General features: G+C 38.6%; 1 long non-coding RNA gene across 3 annotated transcripts in view; it reads left to right on the forward strand.

Annotated features, from left to right (window-relative positions):
- LOC145523559 (uncharacterized) overlaps nucleotides 1–15,696 on the forward strand; it is an 880,911-nt gene that overhangs the window by 403,821 nt on the left and 461,394 nt on the right. The window lies entirely within an intron of this gene.

Below are 15,696 nucleotides of genomic sequence, written 5' to 3' on the forward strand. Positions count from 1 at the left end.
AACGTGATAATTTTGTAGAAAAAGAGTTTAACTGTTCCTCCTAATTAGAAACACTAGGGAGAACACATAACATAGGAGTTCTTGTGGCTAACTCGGGCCCTATTTCCTCTCATTGGCTGCTTTGTCTCATTTTAGATGCTACCACAAAATGTGTCTGTGACCCTGGCCTGTTTGCCCTCCCACAGCGGCTTATTTTTTTGCTCCTGTTCAGGCAAGGTGTTCATTGTGCTTATGAATACCTCCCCACTTTTCTTAATGCATTGTTTTAAACAGTTCTCCTTCGCATTTAGAGGTGAATTTTGACTGTGTTTTTCTTAATGCTGACACATCAGGCTCCACTGGGTTGAGAGCTCCTACTTTTTGACTGTTAACTTCTATCTCCTCACCTCTTCTATTGTTCTTTTTGCCAAAACCAACTTCCGTTTTATTTTTTTAAATAAATGTTTATTTTAGAGTTATTTTAGAAAAATACAGAAAAAAACAGAAATATAGTCCAGGGAGTTTCCATGGCCCAGTTTCCCCTGTTGTTAGAATGTGACATTACTATGGCATACTTGAACCCATGTTGATACATTACTTTTAACTAAAGTCCATGCTGTGTCCTTAGTTTTTCCTTGATGTCCTTCTCCCCTTCCACAGTCCCATCCAGGACACCAGATTGCATTCAGAAATCATGTTTCCTTAGGCTCCTTTGACTGTGACAATTTGTTTTTTTTTTAAAAAAAGCTTTTCTGGTTTTTAAAGATCTTGACACTTTTGGAAAGTCCTACTATGGATTTTGTAGAATATTCCTCAATTGGGATGTATTTGTTTTCCTCATGAGTAGACTAGAGTTATGAGTTTTGTGCAAAAATAAGAACAAAAGAAACAAGCAAAACACACAGAGAATAATACATTATATACTCATTACATCTTATCAAGGGTACATGGTGTGAATGTGACTTATCACTGGTGTTTGCCTTAATTAACTGATGGAGGTAGTGTTTGCCAGATCTCTCCACTGTAAAGTTTTTCTCCCCACCCCAACCTCCCTTCTTTCACAGTGTATACTCTTTGTTCCTTTGGAAGGAAGTTACTGTGCACAACTCATACTTAAGGAGTGAATGGGGAATTATGCTCAACCTCCTTAAGGGTAAAGTACCTATGAAAATTATTTGAAATTCTTCTGCAAGGGAGATTTGTCTATTTTCCTCCATTCATTCATTATTTAATGTTTTAAAATTTAATATCAGTATGTATATATGATTATGTGTTTTGTATTTTTGGTTATAATCCAACGCTACTATATTTTGTTGCTGAAATAGGGAACCAACTTTATCTTTAAAGAATCATTTGTTAGTACTCCTCCCTTAACATTCTTGATTATTTTAAGCTGGATGGTATGGTTTAGAGTTTAAACCATATCAACTCAGTTCTAGACAGCTGTTTACAGGGTTTTCTTTCAGGTCCTTCCCTTCTTTTCTCTTCCATAATCTTAGACATTTATAAAAATTCTTTTATGTATAGAACCCTGCTGATGGAAACGCTTCGAGTTTTAGAAAGCTGCACAAGCTCATTGAATAACTGCCTACCCTCAACTCCATTTTGCCAGTTTAGTTAGTTTTCATCATGTCTTCAATGCAGCATCTTTAACACTGGCACTCAATAGATATGAAATGGTAATCAATACCAGGCATGAAATATTCTCAGTTGAGAAAATATTGCATAGAAACAAGAGACATAAACATATAATAGTTATTTTCTTTCATAGCTATTTCGTCTAGTTTGAACTTTCTAGATACAAAAGATAGAACATCATGTTGTCCAAAATATAATGAAAATCTATTTCCAGAAGTCTTTTTAAGGGCAAAGGGGCATTTTGAGCCCATAAATCTGTTGCCTGTTGTAGATTTTTTCTTTATTATATTTTTCAAGTTCATCTAGTGCCAGAAATTCCTGTGTGACCCCATGTGATTGAGATTCTGAATTTTCACTTTCCTACCACACCCAACCAGTTGGTTCCTTTGCCTGAGTAAGGGATGGGTTGTAATTATTTGACTAAAATGTTCTATCTATTATAATGATCTTCCCTTTTGAGTTACCAGACACACGTACCATTCCAGTTATTAGAAATGGAGATCAAAAAATCTGTACTTCCTCCCTAGACAAAATTACCCTTTTAAATGTTGTTCCCTGGTTGTCTGGAATCCAGCATTCTTTAGGAACAATTTCTACCTTGTTCTGCAGCAGTCACTGGAATACTTTGCCCAAGAAAGGAATGACACTTGTTTCATCCTGGCTACTTTATGGTGGGTCTCCTCAGTGTCTCTGATACATGATGTTTGCAAAACCAGACCACTTTCCTATGACTCCATGGGGGCTTCCCAGTTTATTACTGCTCTGAACTAATCCTTCCAATGTTAGAGGATGGTGTATGACAAGTTTACGTGCTCTGCAGTGTTGAAGTGATCGTTTTTTAAAGTTCCATGGCTCATTTCACAAAGAAATTGAAAGTGACAGACTAGTAGGTATTTTCTTTGGGGCCCATTTATGTAAATGTTTTAAGATTGCTGTCTGATTACTCACTTTTGAGTCCAGTAGTGTGTAGAGTACACAAACATACAGCTGATTGTGTAGTGTCAGAGTTAGCACTAGGAAAATGGGGATGGTGCTTGCAAAGGTGCGACCTTCTCAGCATGGGAGGCTGACAGTGCCTAACATAGCAGACAACACTTGTGTTAGAGGCTTATATGTGCCTGATATCTTAGTCTCAGAGCAAGAGATCTTGGAGAAAGACTTTGGATTTGGGGATCTGTTGTTTTGAGCTCCAGTTCTGGCTTTGCCTCCAACTGGTTATGAAATCAACCACAAGCCACTTAAACTCTCTAGACCTCTGCTGCGTTTATTGCAACTAAGCAGATTAGACTAAGACACTTTTAGCTCTAAGGTCCTATGATCCTTTAAAAGATTTTGAAAAAATGTTCAGATAGGTGCCTTATTTGCCAGATTAACATAGGATTGAATTTTGTGGATATTAAAAAAATAAATAAAGATAGGTTTAACCATCTCTCTGTTACTGAAAACACAAGCAAGATGAAAGAATAAAATGGCTTTGAGTGCATTCCTTCCACACAGGTTTGTTGCGTGCACGGTACTAAAAATACAATAGTGAATAAGACACAGTCCCTGCCCTCAAACGTCATAAAGTTTAGACATGAAACATGTCAGCCCTTCCCCCTCTTCTCTATACTCCTACCCTCTCCTGAAGGAAACCTAGAGCTGGCATCAAATCTCAAAAGAGTTGGCTTTTTCCAAAAGCTCCAGTATCCCAGGGTTGCAGATGGGTAGGGCTTTAGGATCTAAAGTGAACTCAAGAGATTTGAACTGTGCTGGTGCTAGAGGAGAATCTTGAGTGTTCCTTGGATAGCAAGGAGATCAAACCAGTCAATCCTAAAGGAAATCAACTCTGAATATTCATTGGAAGGACTGATGCTGAAGTTGAAGCTCCAATACTTTGGCCATCTGATGAGAAGGACCAACTCATTTGAAAAGACCCTGATGCTGGAAAAGATGGAGGGTAGGAGGAGAAGGGGACGACAAAGGATGAGATGGTTGGATGGCATCATTGCCTCAATGGACATGATTTTGAGCAAACTTTGGGAGATAGTGAAGGACAGGGAAGCCTGGCATGCTGCAGTCTATGGGGTTGCAGAGTCGGACATGACTGAATGACTGAACAATAACAACCTAAAAGTGACAGTTCCTCTAGTCTCAGCATTGTCAGGTTTTTGGACGGTATATCATTATCCAGCCCATTTCTTACCTAGCTCCCAAGCTGTTAGCACATACGGTGCCTTTTTGCAGATAAGGAAATGTATCCCTTCTAGACAAACTGCAGATATGTGGCTCCCCTGTGGACCAAGTAGGGAAAGGTCCCCTTCCTACAGGCTAATTGAGCCTCTCAATTAGCACTGTGCCTTGAGCACCATCTCAGCCCCCTGCCTGGCCCCTCAGAGGATGCCCCACAGAACCTACACCACTGCCCGGTGCAGCCTTGCCAGCAATCCTGTAAGAGCCTCCATTAGGACAACACTGCTTCACAGACGTTTACCAGGAAGGATGTGCTCTCTTGAAGTTGCTATCCTAATGGTACCAGGCAGTGTCTATTTCTTCATGTTTAAAATACGGCACCATATGTGTGAGTTGCCTCAGGGTTTGGGTGACAAGGCATTCTATTTTTGTCAGATTGTTCTGGTTTTTACTCCTTTTTTTTCCTCACAGTGTCCTGAGAAGTCCTTCTGAGTAGCAATGTGTCCCTTTTGAAAAATCAAACCATGCCTAGAGGATCATAGCCCTTGAAATGAGACTAGTGGAATGTTTAGAACCTAGCAGCTGATGGCTCTCTGAAAGCCTGATTCTCTACCATAAGCAGTCTGTTTTAATTGGCCTGTGAGTGAGTTTAGGCTGATGTAACTAAGTGATCAATCAGATTTGAATTATGAGATATTAAAAAATGGGATTAGAGAAGAAAAAAAGCATTTGGCAGATTGACCACAGAACAGGAGAGCTGAAAAGTCTTCATCTAACCGTTGGATATCTGCTTTTCATTTTTTTCCCTATCCCTTGAAGGCTAAGTCATAACAAAACCTACTTAGATGTACTTCCTCGTTCATGTTTCATTGGAATTCATTTTGTAATTCCCCTTCTGTTTTGATCCAGAATTCTTTTCTTTCTATCAAACACAGTGAGCCAGAAATTCTGCCTGATATTAAACATTCAAGAACCAATGAATGCCTGCTATCTAGAAAAGTGAAATGAAACTATTGAGCTCTTGCTACCTATAGACAGTGTTAATATAGTCTTTGGAAAAAACAAAACACAAAACCTGAGTTTTAACACTGACATGTAACATTAGTTCCATTTAAACATTAGCTACTCTGTTTCTATTTGTACAGTTAAATGGGAGATTGGCCGAAGAGGGCATTTCAGCATGTGGATTTTTGCCCCCTTCTTTTCGAATGGTTGTTAGTGGGAGGAAGTCCTTGGGTCATCTCAGGCCGGTAACTGAAACTGCTTGAGACAGACATACTTCCAGGGTCTGGAAAGGTTAGGAATTGGGTAAACTTATCAAGCTTGGCTGGTTTTCCAGTTGACTGGCTGTGTTTGAGGTAAATATGGGTGCTCTGCAAAATGTGAAGTCCTGCTATTCATTTACAAAGATCTAGGGGCTTGGTTTTGTTTTTTAAAATGTTGATTTTGTTTCTGAGCTTTGGTCAAACATATAAAATGAGTATGAATTGGCTCCTCAACTCTGGGAGCAGGAAGTGTTGTATTTCTTCATGTTCAAATAAGTTTGACCCTGTTGCCTCCTGACCCAGCAAGGATGTTGAGAATTTAATCTCATCTGTTTTTGCCCTGCAACTTCTTTTGGTCATTCAAGTAATTTGAGGGTCTTATACCTTCCAGAAAGCTTGAGGAAGGGCCTCCGGTCTGGCTGCTGAAGTGGCTCATTGAACACATAGGTTTGGTGACACAATGCACATGTACAACTTGGCCACTAGATCTTTAGTCTCTGCTGAGTCACAGGGCCCAGATTTTAGATGTAGTCTTCATGTTACCTCAGTAGCATTCCCACATCGCCTGGGCATCGGGTCCACTAGGATAGAGTCATGTCTTTCAGAAACTTCTGAACTTTTCCCATCTTGAATGGTCCAGTTGTTTACTTTGAAAACCTAAACATCTGAAACTCTCTTCCTTGGCTTGACATCTAGGTTACAAATCCTTGCTTTTCCCTTGAGACGAAGATAAGGAAAAGTAGCTCTCATTCTTTCACAATAGACTCACAAGCGAAGTTAAATTCCAAATCCATATTCCCTGCCATATTTTCTTTCTTAATTTTTTTTTTGTTGTTTATTCTTGAATCATTGAGTAAGCTGCTAGCCTACATAGTTAAGTGTTAGATCATCAGGAAATAGTCTCTGATGCCTGTGATAATTTTGTTGTCGTTTGTTTTTTCTTTCTTTTTTTCATAGGGGAAAGTATGAAGTCATCTTTCTCATTGCTAGCCTCTTTAAGTCCAAGAGCAAAGTACTTCTAAAGAGCAGGGTTTGTGGTTCACATGGAATATAAATAGCTCAAATGGCCCCACTTCCAAGAAGCCTTCTTTAACCCTAAGGCTGAATGAAGGAAGTGTATTCTCCTGTTTTCTACTGTATTCCCAGCAATACTTTGAGCATACTTTTAAAATAAATTTATCGCATATACTCCCACTCTAGGGAGAGCTCTGATTTCTCTTCTCATTCATTCCAAGAAAACAGGTCAATACGGAGGACTGTATTGGACCAAGTTCCTTTTTAAGGGGGGGTGTGTAAATTTCAATTTGAATAGAGAAGATAGAAGACTCTTTATACTTTGTGTGACCTCTGGTCTGTGTTTAATGTCTTCGCTTTAGAGCCATGCTTTAGATCCTATCTTGATTCATTAATTTGTTTATTCACTTAACAAACTTTCTTTAGGGCGCTATGCTTCAGACTTTGTCTAGGCCTTGGGAATAGTGCAGAGATAATTCAGCCAATACTCTATGCTCCTAGCCTGTATTTTAGTGGACTGTCTCTCTTGGAATTCACATGGTACACTGAGATTGCCTTGGGCCTGCCTGACTCTTAGGGTACCCTGAGAAGGCTAACTGGGAAGCTGGATTGTTTATTAAGAAAAGTAGTCATTGTCCACATTTTTGCTTTTATAGCCTACTCAGAGAGGCTTGCCTGATGGTTCAGATGGTAAAGAATCTGCCTGTAATGCAGGAGACCTGGGTTTAATCTCTGGGTTGGGAAGATCCCCTGGAGAAGGGAATGGCTACTCACTTCAGTGTTCTTGCCTGGAGAATTCCGTGGACAGAGGAACTTGGCAGTCTACAGTCCATGAGGTTGCAAAGAGTCGGACTGTCATCATTCACTCACAACTGCTTATAGCTCAGTAATTGTCTGTCTTGGCCCACCTTTGTTTTGAGCAGTAAATATAGAGCGTCTGCCATGTGCATGGGGATAAATCTTGAAATTGATAAAATCCCTGAGTCATGAAGATCCATGTACATTTACACAGCTAGCACATTTCTGTGATCATATCTCCTCTGGAAACCCCAGGGTCCTGGATCTGCAGAAGGAAGCCAGTTCCTGACCTAGAATCCACTATCACCCTCTTTCTAGACCATTTTAGAGGCCAAACTACTAACAATGAAAAACAACATTGTTTCCATCATTTGCTCACGGTGTTGTCTCCTTAACTAGATTCTAGTGGGCGGACACCTTGTCTTGACTCTGGTATCCTGGGGACATTTAGCAAGGTACCTTATTCCTACCCTTGTGGACTGAATGAATGCAGAGATACATGCAGGGGAAAACAGAATGGTGCTAAAATCTTTCTCTTCTGCGTTTTAAATGGCTCTCAATTTGTTCTTAGCTAAATGATAATTTTGAATTTAGGAAAATATATGGCTGTGGGGTGGAGAAGGCAATGGCACCCCACTCTAGGACTCTTGCCTGGAAAATCCCATGGATGGAGGAGCCTGGTAGGCTACAGTCCATGGGGTCGCTAAAGAGTCGGACACGACTGAGCGACTTCACTTTCACTTTTCACTTTCATGCATTGGAAAAGGAAATGGCAACCCACTCCAGTGTTCTTGCCTGGAGAATCCCAGGGACGGGGGAGCCTGGTGGGCTGCTGTCTATGGGGTTGCACAGAGTCGGACACGACTGAAGCGACAGCAGCAGCAGCAGCCACATGGCTATGGGGAAAATAGATGAATAAATATTGAAACATTTGTTTACTCAAGGTGCTGGGCTAGGACCTGTGGATTACAAAACAATGAGCTGACCTAGATTTGGGGTTTAACGTGTATGGCAGGGCAGATGAGTCACATGCAAACAATGAGATTTAATTAAGATTATTTATATATTTATTTTTAAAGCTTTCTTTTTAAGCATCACAGTAGTGGTCACTGCTTTACCTATGGTTGTGAGTTCAGATGACATTTGAGATTTGTAGTTGTTTGAAAAGAGACACTTGTGTCCTTCATAAGAACTAAAAGTCAACCAGATGGCAGGAATTATACAATGTTGGGTGAGAGCTGAAGGATGGAAGCAAAGCTTGGGTCCTGTTTTCCTCTTTTTTTTTTTTTTTAATTTTCTTTTTCTATTTTTCAGCTGTGCCAGGCAGCATGCATAATCTTAGTTTTCCAACCAGGGATCAAACCTGTGCCCCCTACAGTGGAAGCCAGTGTTCTAATCACTGAACCACCAGGGAAGTCCTTTGTTTTCCTCTCTGCTCCCTACCATGGATGATCTGGTGTCAGAGGAACCCAAAGAGAATTTAACTTGTTTTCTCTTATCTTTCCCTCCCCTGCCATGTTCTTGTGTGTTAGTCGCTCAGTTGTGTCTAACTCGTTGTGACCCCATGGACTGCAGCCTGTCAGGCCCCTCTGTCCATGGCATTCTCCAGGCAAGATTACTGGAGTGGGTTGCCATTTCCTACTCCAGGGGATCTTCCCAGCCCAGGGATCAAACCCAGGTTTCCTGCATTGCAGGTGAATTCTTTATGGTCTAATCCACCAGGGAAGCCCTCCGTGTTCTTAAAAGAGTCTATTTTTGTTTCCCTAGTTAAAATACTTGTACTCTGTTATTTTGTATACATTTTCATTCTGATTTGGGTTGCGTAATGCTAGTATTTTACCTATATTCTGTACAATGTCCTCTATTACTTTCAAACTTGTCTTTATGGTAGTAGTTCTCTGATTTGTATAATTTCCTGTTTATTAAAATACCACATGTTAGGTCATTGCCTTGAGTTTCATCATCTAGAAATTGTCTCTGGTTAAAGCTATACCAGGTCAGAAAAATCTGGCTATATGACATTTTAATAAAATATAAACAGACACCTTGGGGGTCTTCGCTTACTTGTGAGATTTCAGGGTTCAGACGTTTGGAGAGGGCTACAGCCTTGGATAGAAGATGAAGACTATTTTAGAAGCAGTGTCACTCTGTGCTGCTGTGGTAATCAAGGGCAGGATTGACCAAATCAACAGTACATGCTGTCTTCTTACCCTGCCTTTTAATATGGTCAAGATATGGCAGGTGAAGTGTCTATACATTTACTTTTTTTTTTTTTTAAACTAGAAAGCCATAGGGAAGGAGAGAGCTTCTGGCTGCCCCAGAAGACACGGTAAACATTCAAAACAACCGATCTGTTTCTGCAGTTTATCTGGAAGAGATAGCACTGCATACAGGAAGGACTGTGACCCAAATACATTCAAAGATATGACTCTGCACATTTTTCCTGCACAGTGTTGTGCGTCAACTTTTCATTTTGGGGGGGTCGGTGTTCAGAGTGACGTTTAGGATATATGCCTGACTTTTGCTCAGCCCTCAGCAGATCTGGAATTGTTCATCTTTGAGATGGGTTCATATCTATGGATTAATGACAATCACAGACCCATAGCAAATGCTGGCAAAATTTTTGCAAACATGGGCCAAATTTTAGTTTTATTATAGAATGTAAAGTCAGAGCTGGCTTTGAGTTTTGTACTAACATATCATACAAAACTAATTTACAGTTCTTCCAGATGGGTTCAGAGTCTATGGCATGTTGCCTGCTACTCTAAAACATACTTGGTAGAGAGGGTGATAGTGAGGGAGGGAGTATAGTTTGTTCCTAAGTGGGAAAATATGAAAGCTTTGCAATTTATGGCAATAAAGAATTGGATTTAAAAAAAATTACCACTGTAACAGCAGCTTATCTAAATAGTTTCAAGGGAAATGGCAGAGAACCAATATTTTACAGAATGAGTTACACCAGGGTTTGTGCTCTGTGTATGATATGTATTATCTTATTTGTTATTGCTATACTGTATGAGGTGGGTATCTGTCTTCATTTTTAACTGGAAATTCATTTACCTCTGACTTCTATAAATCATCTCTTTGTCTTTGTTACATATCAGATATGTGTGTGTATGTGCTATCTGTTAAACAAAAACATATTTTATTGGCAAGGAGTCAAAAATATCTTCTAGGTAGAATCTGACTCAGCTTGATTCTGTTTCCAGTTCATGCGCAGGGCTGTGGTGTGCAGTTGTGCAGGTTGCTTACTGTATGAGTCCCTGGTCAGGGAACAAGTAGGGGTATACTACAAACCCCAGGCCACTCACTGAACGAGGTGCTTTGGTCAAGATCATGTCTGCTGGGAGAAAGGGGCACCTTTTTCTAGTTGATTCGTCTATGTTTGCAGTGACTCTGCTGATGCGGATTCCTTAGAACAAATGAGCAACCCAGAAAGGAACTTTGAAACTCTAGGTAATGTCCTGTTCATCCTGGCATCTTGGAGTGTTTGTCTCTTCATTTCCCCCTTCTCTATCAGGCATCTTGGGACTGTCCCTTAGAACTCCATTTGTCTTGACTGCTGATCTCACTCTGGCACTAGCCTGAGAAAATGGCTGGATGAAGGATACTGGCCTTCCTCTCTCCCTCTCTTCACTTCCCGCTGGGCATGGAGATGTGGCACTGATGCAATGCAGTTTGCCCTTACTAGGTAGTACTCTTTATAAACTGCTTAGTGAATATTCATGTTATTCTTTCTTATATCTTTTCCCCTAAAGCTGCATGGATAGTCAAGAAAGTGTGTACACACACAAACACACACACACACACACACACACACATTTAAAACCCCAGAGTTTCAAAGCTTGGAAAATAATGTAAAGAAAAAATTGATTAAAGTGCTGTCAGTTCTTTAGCAAATTTATTAAGCTGCATAGATAAATGAGTTTTAAAATATACAAAAAGAAAGGGATTGCTGTTAAGTTAATTTAAAAATGTTTATTAAACATCTGCTTGATTCTTAGTGTGTTACATGCAGGAATGGAATACAAAAAAAAATCATGTTGTGAACATGGACTTATGACTTAGTTTAAAGAGATATGAAAACCATCAGTGTAATATATCTCATATGTAATCTAAGTGTTGGGAAACTGGGACCCCATGGCACCAGATTTGTTCTTCAAGCTCTGACTCTTATGTCCCCAGCCATCCTGCAAAGTCGGCTAACCGCTGGCCTTCATTTCCCTTATCTGTAAGTGAGACTTGGCACTCTGTAATATCTTCCTCCCAGGCTGTTGTATGCCTGGAATGAGATAATGGATGCACGAAACTTTAAAACTTCTAAGGTTCTTTATATATTTAAGGTTTAATGGTCCTTACAAAGAAAGATGAAAAAATTGCTGATAATTTATTTCAAAAAATAAGTTTTTTCCTATTTAAATAACATGTTTTGTGTGAAAAATGTACAGAGACTCAGGTATAAAGTAAAAGAAAAAAACCAAACAAACAAACTCAAAATCAACTGTATGCTCCCAGTGATAATCATGGTTAGCATTTGATGTATGATTTTTTTAGTCTTTACAAGTTTACATTAATTTATTAAAGCTGAAGTACTATTATGTACAATTCTAAACCTACCCTAGTTTCCATCTTTGTATTAGTTTAAGATTTACAGAAAGCACATGGGCAGTTATTTTTATGGCCTCTCACCATATATCAGTTTTAGATATGTCAAGAGTTCAGTGATTTCACACAGTAGCACTTCCTAACATGATTTTTATTGGATTTATACACAAAATTGTTACATCCTTATAGAGGATACCCAATGCAGCAGGCCTGGGTTCGATCCCCGGTCAAGCCCTTAGATGCCTCAACTAAGACCTGGTGCAGCCAAATAAATAAATAAATACAATAAATATTAAATCTACTTCTTACCTATTACTTTGTCTCTCACTGAATCCTTTCTGCAATGAGACATCAAGAACCTGAGCTTTATTCAGTCCTGAGACCAGGTGTGATCTCAGTGGAAAGATGTGGGTTTAAGTCGCAATCTGGGTTACATGGTTTCAGCATGATAAAATAAGGAAATGCTAAAAACCCTGGCTCCTTTTCAGTGCTACTCCCCTTGATAAGGGGTGGATTTCCTCATGCTATGGTGTAAATATAACTTTTAAAATACTGGAGAACTTCTCAAATATTCAGACAGTGTAAAGATTTTGGAAAAAATAATTACCTGGAAGTTTAACTCTTGCAAAATGGACTTTTTTTTTTTTTTTTTTTAATATATGAATGCTTTTCTTAATACAAGGCACACTAGGAGTTTCAAATCATATATGCTTTAAAAAAAACTGTTTACCATGGACACTAGTAAGTACACATATTTCCTTTGGGCCATTTGATTTGTATCATTTACCTCATCTTGGTTAATCACCAGTATGCTCATAGTTATATAAATTGTCTTAGGTGACTTGATACTCTTGTTTTCAACCCTGATCAAATGTAAATTGGCAACACATTCCTTATGGGCATATCATTTTCCTCTTTTAAACTAATTCTATCTTGAAATAAAACAAATGAAGTAAAGACAGTTGTAATTACAACCTCCATAGGTTTTATCTTATGACACCGTCAAGATTTCATGCCCTTTCTAGCTAGGTCTTGTCTTCCCCTCTCCGCTCTCAGTTCCTTTTCCTCTGTAGGTGAGGTTAACAAGGGAAAAAACTTCACAAGGATATTCAGAGGGTGAGAATATGTTAGGATGGATCTGAATCTCTTTATTAATAGTGAGTTGCATAATAAATGCTGTGGGGTTGGTAGGTTTTACCGCGTCTGTTAAATATTAACAGTACTTGTACTTTCTGGGATATTGTTGAAGCCTGGATACTGCTCAACCAATCACAGAGAAACAGGTTTCCATGGAAGCAATAGCAGGGATTCATTTCATTCTCAATGGAATCCACACAGCAAGACAGATCTGTAAAAATAACCCATGTAAAATTGAAGCAAAATATTTCTGGGTGTTTGTTTTATGCCTTTCGGTGTGTGTGTCTGTTTTCCATTTAAAAAATAATCTAAAAATATCTGGGCACTCAGGAGAGCTCCCAAAGAAGCTAGAGCTCTTAGCCCTGCCTGGTTGTTTGTTGTTCTTCTGAGCATGCATACCTGTGTGTTTGAAGGGCACAACCCTTCCTTGTTTATTTACGTTCTTGAACAACAACATTTTAGACCAAAGTTTACCATGAAACACAGAATATTCTGAATGTGTGATGAACAATATACTATTTTAAATAATATTTATATATCAATAATAAAGAAACATAATTAATGATTTTTGATTCTCCTATATGATAGGCTTTGAACACTGAAACTTGGTACTATAGGAACGTTTATTTTATAGGTGAAAATGGAAGCTCAGAGGGTGCAAGGAACCTCTTCAAGGCTGCAGAGTTTGCATGGCAGAACCTGGTTTGCAGTCCAGGTTTACCTGGCTGGCAGATGCTATAATCCCAAAGTACCATGCCATGTTTTTATTTTCATGAAGAAGAGCATCAGTATTATTTAACTGTTCCTGAAGTCAAAACACAGGCTGTATCTCCATTCATATGTACATATATTGATGTATATATATATATATATATTCACACATTAAACGCTGCTCTCTCCTTTTGCCATTGCTTTCATAACAAGCAGTGTATTTTTTTAGCTCTAACAACACTTCCTCTACTGCAGTGACTGTGTGTTTATCTGTTTCCTCAGGGCTGGGCTGTGAGTCCTGGTGATGGTTGATGGGTTTAGGCTGATCTGGATATTTCCGGAGGCTAGGACTCTGCTTGGCACAGTGCTACTTTGTATTAACAGAGTTGATTTAGAATCTAGTAGAGTTTGAATGACAAGCAAAAGATTTTTTTTTTTTTTTTTTTACATAAACCCTTAGCTGAAGCAAAATTGTATGGAGCCAGGGGGATGTTTGAATAAATGAAAACTTCACTGTTCTATTCCATGAACCAAGAAATGTGCCTGGTACACTTGAATAAATGAGATAAATATCTTGAAGTTTTTTAGAATCATTATTCTTCAAATTTTAATATATTAATGTAAAACATGTTTATCTAATTAGTATTTATTAAAACAGGTCCTCTAAAATTGAAAATTGTCTGACTACTTTGAAGTAATAAAGAGGAAATAGAGTGTCCTAATAAGGCAGTTTCTTCCTCTATTATTTTTAATTCTTGAACTTGTTTGGCTGACATGGCAACAATTCATATGTTGGTTAACATTGAGGAATCAAGTTCTTTCAATGTTCAGTCTTTTAAAGATGCATTTTACATATCAGAGCTCTCTGAAAACCATTTCTTACTTGGTAATTGTGTTATTCACCTCCCTATCATAATAAACAGAATCTATAGGATGCGCCCTAACCTTTCCTTTATGACTCAGCACTATCACTCTATTATTTGTAATCTGTAGGGTTGTAGAGTGATATCCTTGGGTGTCACAGCTTGTATAGTCCCCATCTGCTTGATTTCTTTTTTTATTTCCCTTCCCTCATCTCCGATCATTTGCACTGGTTTCTCTGGTTCTGCTTCATAAATACAGTCCATTATATGTGTAATTCCATGTCTTCTGTTTGCTAAGGCTGATCTATGGGTTTCATGGGGCAGTAGATAGGTCAGTAAGTTTAATCAGCTACGGTAAAGTGAACCCCTGAATATTTCAATTAGCTCTGGCCTATAGGCTTCAGGGTGAATTCATTTATCTTCCTCTGTAAAATATATGAGCTTGGTTTAAGTGCATTCCTTATCAGTGTTAGAGTCTTTTTTCCACTGTTATCATTGTTTCAATTTTCAAGAAGGAATGTGTATTTGGTTGAGTTCTATAGACTGTCTGCTGAATATGTGAGACTGTTACAATTTGCAACAAAGACTATAATCTACTTTGTTATTTTGAAGGGGAGACATTTAAAAGGCAGCTTCCTTTGGGGATGTTTCTAGGAATAGTGACTTGACATATGTGGGAATATATGTGTATATGTATATATAGAGATATATGTATTTATATATTTCTGTGAATTCACTTATATTCTATATTGTTTCTGAAAAGATTTAAAGTAACAGTAGTGACAACAGAAAAGAAAAAAAAAATGGGTAAAGGTCATGCACTTACATAATAGATGCCAGCACTTACCTTGTGTTAACTTGGCAGCCTGTTAATTTGCTGTTCTTTTTGCTCATAACTATCTTCAAACTGTTCATGGGATTGTGGCAGGATGTCCCTCGGTTATGAGTAACCTTGGAGGGTGGTGTGGCTTGGTCACGATCTTGGGGAGGTTCAGTTTTATTTTTTAAATTGTCTAGGTTAATTTTTTTTTTTTGAAGGAGAGTAGAAAGGATACCACAGACCACTGTTTGTGTTTTTAACTATTAAGTTATAAGAAGCATTTGAGATAATCAGAAATAAAGGAGTCAGGGGTCTGAAGGGAAATGACTCAGGCATTCTTGAAAAGGTATCAGCTAATGCAGGTGTTATCTTTCTTGCTGGCCTGATGCTGCAGTTTTGCCATGAGAGGTTTTGCAGTGTTGATCTGACCAGGACAGTTGCTGTTTTAAAACAATTTGATAGCCAGGTTTCCAGATCTGACAGAAAAGAGTAGCTGAGATTCCTGGTGTATTTTAAAGGGCAGTAAAAGTTAATTTGCCCCATGATCACCTCCTCAGTGGCCTTACTTCACTTTAGAATTTTCATGGTTAGAGGTACTCTGTTGTATAAAAATGGATAAAGTCCATGGGCCTACATAATAGTCACCAACATTTACCTCTTATTAACTTGGCAACCTGGTAATTTGTAGTTTTTC

This window comes from Giraffa tippelskirchi, chromosome 2 (assembly GCF_054371585.1).
Source record: "Giraffa tippelskirchi isolate mGirTip1 chromosome 2, T2T-mGirTip1v1.2.pri, whole genome shotgun sequence".
Lineage (NCBI taxonomy): Eukaryota > Metazoa > Chordata > Mammalia > Artiodactyla > Giraffidae > Giraffa > Giraffa tippelskirchi.